Here is a 10569-nt window from a genome sequence, read left to right on the forward strand (position 1 = left end):
GGAATAACTATAGACAGAAACTGCCCCTTGAGATTTGGTTACTGAGTGGGAAAGTTCGTATAAGAAAGACAAGAGAAACGCTGGACTCTACCTGTATTAAACAGTTTCAGAATAAAGAGCTGACTCCCTAGCATCCTCCAAACTCTGGCCAGTCCGATCTATTTTGGTAGTAGTAGAATGATGAATACATGGTTTACACTGATCTGATTGCTTCAGTTCATTGAAACTAGGGTCCCTTCTGGTGCTCATATTATCTATCTTTAGCTCTCCATTTTGTCCTCCCCAGTTGGGGCGTCGGTCGGGGTAGCTGGAAGGGTCGGGGCTCACACCCCGCCTTGCACAGCTGGTGCCTGTGCCGTGCTGCAGGCTCCACCGGGACTTCCCCGGCCTCTGCCTCACTCCTGCGGCCCAGCCCTGCCCTGAGCTAGTCGCTTCTCTGTCCTCGCCTTTTTGACATCCGCATCCGTCTCTCCAGCTCTCTGCCCCGTCTCTGCCCACCAGTGCCTAAATGTAAGCCCTCTGGTCCTTTGTCCCTGTATCTCCCCATCCCAGTGAATATTTGCTGCATGAACGAATGAATGAATGAATGCTGTCCAGTGTGTCTCATTCAGCTTCAGTCTCTGTGCACCTGTCTCTAAATCTCTTGAGGTCTGAGGCCGTGTTTTCTTTATCTGCATCTATACGTTGCCGTGAGGGACAAAGGAAAGGGCTTCTCGTCATTGTGATCTGATTCTCGCATCTGCCTCCCAGACTCCACCCACATCTTTCTCCCCCGTCCCGTTCACCGCCTCCAGCGCAGCAACAAAGACTGCGACCCGGCCAGTCAGCCACGAGAGGGCGCATTCGCTGGCGCCTGCCCGGTCTTGCGCCTGCGCGATGTTGGGGCGGAGCGGGAGTCGGGGGCGGGATGCCTGCGGAGCGCACCGCCGGGGCTGGGGATGCGCGTCAGCAGTGCGTGCCGGGCGCCGCAGTTACAGGGGGCGACGCAGGAGGGAACCCAAGGCCACGAGCTCCATCTCGTCCTCCCCTTCCTGATCCAGAAGACGCTCTAATCTGTAGGGGGACAAGAACCCGCACGGAGGCAGGGGGCTGGACATAATGATCTCTTCCCGGTCCCACCTCCACCCATCCCACCATCTGTATCAAGCCTCCGACTTCCAAGGACATTTCTATATCCCCCCCAGACATTTTGGGATACCAGCCTGGAGACCTAAATGTACCCAGAATCTCCCGCCTTTTTATCGGCGAATTTCAGCCCTCAAAGGGTTCCGTGAGCCTCTGACTGCCCAAATCCATCACATGAGTTGGAATGCCAGGGACCATTCCCGGCCAAACGTTAGCTTACAGGAGAAAGAGAGAAGAGGAGGGACTGTCCGAGGTGCCTCGGCACTATGCCTGCACAGCTGGATCTCTGCACACGGAGCCCTGGGCCGTTTCCACCCAGACGCTCCCACTCCATCAAGCGGGGGTAAGAAGGATCAATGAGATAATGGAAGCGAAAGGGCTTTGCTAACTGTAAAGCTCTGGAGAAAGTAAGGGTGTTTTATTTATTTATAACTGACAGTGCAAGGTAATAGCTGCCCAGGGCCAGCCCACAGGCAAAGCCCAAGCCCAAATCTAAAGTCAGATTTAGAAGTCACCATTCACTGATAGAAGGATTGGGAAAATAAGGCCAGGCACGGTGGCTCACGCCTGTAATCCCAGCACTTTGGGAGGCCGAGGTGGGCAGATCCCGAGATCAGGAGTTCCAGACCAGCCTGGCCAACACGGTGGAAACCCCATCTCTTCTAAAAATAATTAGCCCGACATGGTGGTGGGCGCCTGTAATCCCAGGTAATCAGGAGGCTGAGGCAGGAAAGTCTATTGAACCCGGGAGGCAGAGGTTGCAGTGAGCTGAGAGCGTGCCATTGCACTCCAGCCTGGGTGACAGAGCGAGGCTCCATCTCAAAAAAAAGTTTAAAAAAAGAAGGATTAGGAAAATAAGAGGCAAACGTCTCTGACATCGTCTGTAGACTGAATGATTATTTATGCAGAAAATCAAGAGATTCTACAGGCATATTATTAGAGTGATTAAGTGAAGTCATGCTGGACAAAAGTCAACATCCAAATACAAAAAACCATATAAAATTCAGCAGTGTTTCTATGCACTAGCAATAATTTATTAGAAATCATAGTATCTTTTCAAAAATAAATCATTCACAATAAAATTAAAATTGTACAGAACCCAGAAAAAAATTACAAAATACATCGCAAGATATTTAGGAAGTAAAACATAGGCTACGATAGTAATAAATGGAGAGCCGTAGAGAAGTATTAGGTTAGGGATGAGACGCCTCAATGTTATGAAGCCGATTCTCTCCACATTAATCTGTTGATTCATTGCAGGTCCAATAAATATCCCAACAGGATTTTTCACAGAGCTAGGCAAACTGATTCTAAAATTCATAGAGAAGAGCAAAGACCCAAGAAAAAAGTAGACAATTCTGAAAAAGAATAAGGAAACAGACCTGGCCCTAACAAATACCAAGACTTTTTTGAAAGCGATAATAATTAAAACAATGTGGTATTGGTGTCGGGCTAGACAAAGGGATCAATAGAATAGAGTGCCCAGAAACAGATCCAAGTATATGTGGGAATGTGATTTATGATAGTGGCAGCACTGCAACTCAGTGAGAGAAAATAGGCTTCAATAAAACGTGTTGTGACAATTGGCTTTTCCTATGAAAAATCTTCACACCATCCATAAATATGAATTCCAGATGGATTAAAGACCTAAAAGTGAGAAACAAAACTTTAAAATCATTAGGAGAAAATGTAGGAGACCTAAGGGTAGGAAAGCATTTCTTAGACAAGAGACACACTCAAAAAAGATCGGCCGATTTTTATTACATTACCCCCCAAAAGCCCTCTGCTATGAAAATGACATTACGAATAAAGTTAAGAGACAAGGAGCAGCCTGGGTGGCAATGGTGACAGCATACACAACAGATAAAGGGTTAGCATTCATAATATAAAGACCTCCTAGGAATCTACGAAATTAGCTGGGCATGGTGGTGTGCACCTGTAATCCCAGCTATGTGGGAGGCTGAGGCAGGAGAATCACTTGAACCTGGGAGGCAGAGGTTATAGTGAGCCAAGATTGCGCCATCGCACTCTAGCCTGGGCAACAAGAGCAAAACTCTATCTTAAAAAGAAAGAAATAAAGAAAAAAAGACTTCCTAGGAGTCAATATGGAAAAGACAGAAGTTTTATTTTATTTTTATTTCTTCTTCTTCTTTTTTTTTGAAACAGAGTCTCGCACTGTCACCCAGGCTGGAATGCAGTGACACAACCTCGGCTCACTGCAACCTCTGCCCCTCCAGGCTCAAGTGATCCTTCCACATCAGCCTCCCAAGTAGCTGTGACTACAGGCACATGCCACCATGCCCAGCTTATATATATATATGTGTGTGTGTGTCTAAAACATATATATTTAATATGTATAATAAGTAATATATAAAATATATATGTATTTTTTTTTGGTAGAGATGGGGTTTCACCATGTTGCTCAGCCTTCTCTCAAACTTCTGGGCTCGAGCAATCTTCCCATCTTGGCCTCCCAAAATGCCAAGATTACAGGTGTGAGCATCCACACCTGGCCTATCTTTTTTCCTTCACGGTACTCATCAAGTAGTAAGGACAGACATTTTTTGTGCCACTCCAAATAGCATCCCTTCCTTCTTCCTTGATAATCAGAACCGCATTCTGATTCAGGGGTTTGGGCTTTGTGGGAGGCTTGGCCTTCCTCAGCCCCATCAGGTGAATGATGATTGGTCTAAATATAGCATGATAATTTAGTTCCTCTGGTCAATGATTAGTTTAGGTGTGAACGTTTATGCAATTCTGGAAGGTCTCCTGCTGGGGACCCCTGGAAAAGAGACTAATAAGAAAGCATCCAGTTTCTTCTGTCTCTGACGTTGTTGTCTGCACAAGAAAGGCAGCCATCTTGGGACCACGAGGGGGCCAGTCTAAGAGACAAATCAACACAATGAGAGGGTGCTGGAAAAAGACAAAAAGAACCTGGTCCTTGATGTCACAGCGGGGCCTCTGAATTAACCACCCCCAGGACTTCTTGTTATGTGAGCTAATAAACATTCCTTTTTGCTTAAACCCCTTCTAGTTGGGCTTTCTGTTGTAACTTGCACCAAAAACTACAATAGGATAGCAAAGGATATGAACATAAGTGATTTGCCTGGAGGAAACCCACATGGTCAATGAGAATAAGATGCTCAACCTCATAGGCAGGGAATGCAGCTGCAAATGAGATGCCACTTCATGCCCATCAGATTGGCAAACATAAGTCTAACAAGAGCAAAAGTTGGCAAGGACGTAGTCAAACAGGATGTCTTATACAAACGCTGGTGGTGAAAGGATCAATTGGTTCAGCCACTGTAGAGAGCAGTTTGGCAGTACTAGTCAACTTCAAAGTGTGCCTGCCCGACAAGCCTAGCTTTCTAATTCTAAGTATATGCCCTAATAATGGGTTCAGAGAAAAGCCCAAGCATGTTAATTGAAGCCCTGTTTATATAATAGCAAAACAGGCCAGGCACAATGGCTCATGCCTGGAATCCCAGCACTTTATGGGAGGCCGAGGCGGGCAGATCACTTGAGCTCAGGAGTTTGAGACCAGCCTGGCCAACATGATGAAACCCCGTCTCTGCGAAAAATACAAAAATTAGCTGGGCACAGTGGCATGTGCCTGTAATCCCTGCTACTCGGGAGGCTGAGGTAGGAGAATCGCTTGAACCTGGGAGGCAGAGGTTGCAGTGAGCCAAGATTGCGCCATTGTACTCCAGCCTGAGAGACAGAGCGAGACTCCATCTCAAAAATAAATAAATAAATAAATAGCTATAATAGCAAAACATAGAAACCTAAACACCCAATTGATAAATACATTGTGGCTTATTCTCCTGATAAAATAATCAACAGAAGTTAAAATGAACAAATCAAATGAACAAATGTGGCTACATTGTAAAAAACATGTTGACTGGAAAAATGGTACACATAGTACGATGGCCATTGCATAATTTTTTTTTTTTTTTTCAGGGTCTTGCTCTGTCACCCAGGCTGGAGTGCAGAAGTACAGTCATAGCTCACTGCAGCCTGGAACTCCTGGGCTCAAGTGATTCTCCCACTTCAGTCTCCTGAGTAGTCAGGACTATAAGTGCACACCTGGCTACTTTTTTATTTTTTTGTAGAGACGGGGTCTTGCCATGTTGCCCAGGATGGGCTTGAAATCCTGGCCTGGAGTGATCCTCCCACCTCAGCCTCCCAAAGTGCTGAGATTATAGGCATGAGACCCTGTACCTGCCCTTGTTACATAAAGTTTTAAAATACATGATTCTAGGCCAGGCACAGTGGCTCATGCCTGTAATCCCAGCACTTTGGGAGGCTGAGGTGGGCAGATTACTTGAGGTCAGGAGTTCGAGACCAGTGTGGCCAACATGATGAAACCCTGCCTCTACTAAAAATACAAAAATTAGCCGGGCATGGTGGCACGGGCCTGTAATCCTAGCTACTCAGGAGGCTCCGGCAGGAGAATTGCTTGAACCCGAGAGGCAGAAGAGGGGAATGGGGACTTATATGGGTATGGAGTTTCAGCTCTGGAAGATAAAAGTAAGTTCTAGAGATGGATGGTGGTGGTGGTTGCACAACAATGTGGTTATACTTAATGCCAATGACCTGTACACATAAAATGGTGAATTTTATATCTCTAGTTTGCTACAATTAAAATATAGTAATGCAAAAATTATGGTCTAGAAAAGCTGTATTCCAAGTGTGCCAGTGTTGGGGGAGGTGGACAATGGAACTGGGGAGAAAGAAAAGGGGGCTTGACAATTTTTGTTTTTTGAGACAGAGTCTCGCTATGTTGCCCAGGCTGGAGTGTAGTGGCGCGATCTCGGCCCACTGCAAGCTCCGCCTCCCAGGTTCATGCCATTCTCCTGCCTCAGCCTCCCGAGTAGCTGGGACTACAGGCGCCTGCCACCATGCCCAGCAAATGTTTTTTGCACTTTTAGTAGAGACTGGGTTTCACTGTGTTAGCCAGGATGGTCTCGATCTCCTGACCTTGTGATCTGGCCCCCTTGGCCTCCCAAACTGCTGGGATTACAGGCGTGAGCCACCGGGCCCGGCCAAATATTCTATTTTATATGTAAAAACCCAAAGCAAAAATGACACATTGCTAGCATTTGTAAATTCTGTCACATGGTTCTTTGAAGGCTTCTTACTGTTAAAGAAACTTTCAAAGTAAAAGTAAAATAGTAAGAATAATAAATGAACATTTTTGTAGAAAAAAAGAGGTCTCTGAAGTAGAACTGCCCTGAAGTACAGGATTTCTCACCCCACACCTCACCCCAAAGCCACCTGCGTACTGGGCACTGAGTGTGGGAGACCTGAGAGCTGGTGTTCTGGAGGCTGCACCTGCGCCAGGCAGAGCCTGGCGGGCTAGTGGGGATGGAGATGGCGGGATGCTGTTTCCCTTGACCCAGGGCAGATGAGGCAAAGGCTGGCAGGAAAAGGTGTCTCCGAGAGCCAGTCGCCTTCTCAGGCACCCACTGCACAAGATCTGGAGAGCAGATGAAACACAGGAACCATCCAAACACAGAAATGTGTATTATTAGCAGTGAGAGCAGGCAGTAGAAAGAGTTCTTTGAATTTGCTGATGACAAAATATATTGCCTAATCTTTCTGATTATTTTTTTTTCTTTGACCTCCCTGCATATCTCTGGAGCTCCCACGGCTACGGGCTGTCTGCCTTGCAAAATACATATTTACAGGCCCTCTAAGCCCAGCTAAATATAGGCTTTCTTTTAAAGCAACTGATGATTTGGAGAAATCTTTCCTCTGTCCCACCCCTTCCCCCGCCCCCCAACACACACACCCTGACTCCTCCTACCGAGTCTTCCTCCCCAGTCTCCAAGATGTATCTGAACTTTCCAAGAGCCACTGGAGCAAGTGTGGAGAGTGATAGAAAGAAACCGGGTACAGCACAGGGAACCAGCAGCAAGGCAGTCTCCTGGCTGTGAGAGGACCCTAAGGGACCCCTCTCCCTGCAGGGACAATGAGGGGCTTGAGGCACCCACAGGCAGGAGTGAAAAACCCTTTGGGAAGTAGAGAAGAGAGGTCAACCCAAGAGTGACCCCCAAAGATTTGGAGAAGCTGTAGGCAAGGGGTGTTTATATTTCAGAATTTCACATAATGAACCTTAAAAAAAGAGAGCCCCAAAGTCCTGTGAAGACACACATAGAAATACACATCCTAAGCCACACCTGCCCGCACATGCATGCAGGCGCACACCCCTACATGTGCCTGCATACCCTGCAATCAGTAACAGCCAACACTCTGAGCCCCCTTTTAGTGCCTTATGCATTGAGGACCCATTTATTCTTCACGACAACTCTATGAAGTTGGTATATTATCTCCATCTTATAGAAGGAATTTGTTGAAGTCCCTTAGCTGGGGAATGGCAAGTTGGAGATTCTAACAAAGATGGCCCGACTTCAAGGCCTGTGTTCTGCTGTGCTCCATGCACAAAAGTGAGGGGACACCTACGGTTATCTATGCTCAGGAGACAGTCAAGTTGAGTTTTTTGAGGAAACTTAGGCTTTGGGAGGGGACATGACTAGCCCACAGTCATTCAGCAAATGAGGGCAGCTAGGACTCAATTCAGACCTCATGAACCCTAGCCTGGTCTGTTTCCTCTAAAACTAGGTATGTCACTCCTCAGCTTTCGTCATTCTCCCTGTGAAGAAGTCAGCCAAGGGTCACTAAAGGCCCCTCCAACACTGACATCCTGGATTTGAGGTGTACACATACAAGCATACCTTTCCAGCATCCTAGAAGCAGCCCAAATCCCTGGCAGAGGACAACCCATGAGGGAGAGCAACTGGGTGGGGACCACTGGCTCACCACACAAGGATCCAAGTGCAGGGTCTAGGCCAGCCTCTGCTTAGATGACCGTGGCCAAGGAAAAACCGCTTTTAGAAGCTGAGTCTCAAGGCCCCAGGGCTGGAAAGAGAAGCCAGCCTTGGCACCCAGCCTGGGCCTGTGCCCAGGGCGCTGAGGGCTCGGGACTTATCACTCATCAGGCCTCTCCCTGCCTTCATCACCATCTTTGCAGTTACACCTGGTGTTTAAAACTAGCAAGCCTTGGGGAAGAATCCTAACAGAGCATCTTCCCAAGGGCCCTCATCAGATTTGGGGGTGTGTGGGAAAGCCATGGCGGGGGCGGTTACCAGGAGGAGAGTTGGGGGTGAATTATCTCTGCCTGTTGCAGCCTTTGGCCTTTTTAGCACGGGCTGGGAAAGGCATCTCCTCCCCCACACCCTCTCTTCCGTGTCTGAGCCACTCTTGTCTCTTTCTGGGCCTTCTTTTATCCTCCCAGAGCACAGAGGAGGATAAGTGACTTGTCCAAGGTCACACAGCCAGTAAGCAGTGGAACCAAGATTTGAACGCTGGCAGCCTGGCTCCTAGGTCAACCACACTATGCCAAGGCAAAAGTAAGGAAGGAACTTCCATCCAAAGACCACCAGGCAACTTGGCCATCAAAGTCTCTTCCATGAAGACAAAGGAAAGAGAAAGGATGGTGAAATTATCCTGGAGTGCTTCCTCACCGGAGGAAGCAGGTGAAGATGACAGCCCAGTAAATGAAAATTCGATTTAAAGCCTTCAGTTTGGATGGTAACCCTCTCAAACCCTCCTTGTTCCTATCAGGTGCCATTACTGCTCCAGACAGGCAGAGAAGGGATGGAGGGAATGATACCCCATTCTTCACCCATCTCACAGGCCAGCCAGCTTGGTGCCTGACACCAGAGAACAAGTGACGGTGAAGCACTTATTGCTCCATGAAAGCATCTTTGGGAATTCTGGCCGGGGTGTTGCTCTGCTAACCAGGAGCCCATGAAATAATAATCCCACTGATTAGCCTCAGTCCCCCAAGCTCTGGCTAGCTCCACCCTCTTGAAGCCAAACCCCCTAGAGGGATTTGTTAAAGGGGTTTGTCCAGAGACTCATAAACCTTTGGACAAGGGAGACCCAAGAGAATCCCCGTAATTCCAGTTTGCTCTAAGCTGCTACCGGAAATGCTGGAGGTCTGAGGGTCTCCGGGCCTAGGAGCTGAGCCTCAGCTCCTCCTCCCACCCTCAGAAACTGGGGGCTTCCCCACCTGGCCAGAAGCGTGGGCACAGACCCCTTGTGCTGGGACCAGTTAAGATGACTCACCACCAAGGGTGTGGGAGATTCTGGGCAGAACACAGGGGCCTGCGCCCTCCTCCAATCCACACAAGAGCTTCTGAGGACATTGTCCAAACTTCCAAACCCCAGCTGGGTGAGGTTTCTGTCTTCTCTGGACTTCTATATTGGGGTTGGGGGGCCTGTGGGGAGGGGTTTTCAAGACCCCATCTTGAGTTTGGAAATCCAAGTCCCAAAGCTTGCTCCTGACAAGGCCTTCTAAGAAGGGTTAGGAGAGAGGCTTCTTCACCCTGCCCATCCCAAAGTGCACAACTGCGGAGGGGGAATTTTCCTGGACAGCTGGGCAAAGATGCAGGTGGCATTTGGAAAGTCTGAGGTCTGGGTTCATTTCCAGCTCCAGCTCACAACCTAGCTCTTCCCTCCTCCTTAGCACCAGCCTCAGGATCAGTCCTGCCGTTCCTGGCCCCTCCCGATCCCAATATCCAGGGTTCCCAGGCGGTTTCCCCACACCCCATCCCCCACGCTGTACTCTAAGCTCTTTTGCACATGGTAACGCGTTAATATCCCACAAAACCCACATACACCCCTGCAGTGGAGTGGTAAGAGGGCTCCCTTTGCCAGCCCTTCCAGGCCAGGGGGGAGAGAGTGGGAGATTAGGAAAAGGAGGAAGAGGATGGAGGGGAAGAGGGCGGGGGAGGAGGCAGAGGCCGCAGAAAGGCCTGAGATGCAGGAAGCAGCTGGGAGTGGGGGGAGGCTTTGTGCCTGAGTTGTTCTCTGGGTCCTAGGGCCCATTGTGTTCACCAGTTTCTGGGATGTGTGGACTGAACCCGCTCACCTGGACCTGTCCAGAGGGTGGACCCTCACACCCAGGGCCCAGGAAGCACCAGCACCTTAGGTGTGTATGTGGGGGGTGCAGAGAGCATCAAACAGCTTTCTGGGTTGCCAGGACAGGGGATGTGTAGGTCACTGTCACCCTCCCCACCCCCCACCCCCACCGGAACACAGTCGCCAGGATCCTTTAAATCAGAGACCCAAGTTAGAGCTCTCACTGGGAAAACTTTGGCCCCAGGCCTCTAGAATTCCTGCTCCCAAACCCTTCCTTCCGGTTTGAGAGGCAGGAGTGCCAGGGTAGGGGCCTGAAGACGGGTGCACAGCAGACAGGCGACAGGACATCCTCTCCAGACGTCTAAAGGAGCAGTTTTGATGATCCCCTGCTACTTGGATGACGGGGTCCACCTCCTTTCTTCACGACCCCTCCCCCACCATCGAAAGGTCACCAGCACTGGGCCAAGGTTTCACACCTCCAAGGGTGCCAAAGAGTCCCTGTAGTGAAGTGTTAAA

Source organism: Papio anubis, chromosome 17 (genome assembly GCF_008728515.1).
Source record: "Papio anubis isolate 15944 chromosome 17, Panubis1.0, whole genome shotgun sequence".
Taxonomy (NCBI): Eukaryota; Metazoa; Chordata; class Mammalia; order Primates; family Cercopithecidae; genus Papio; species Papio anubis.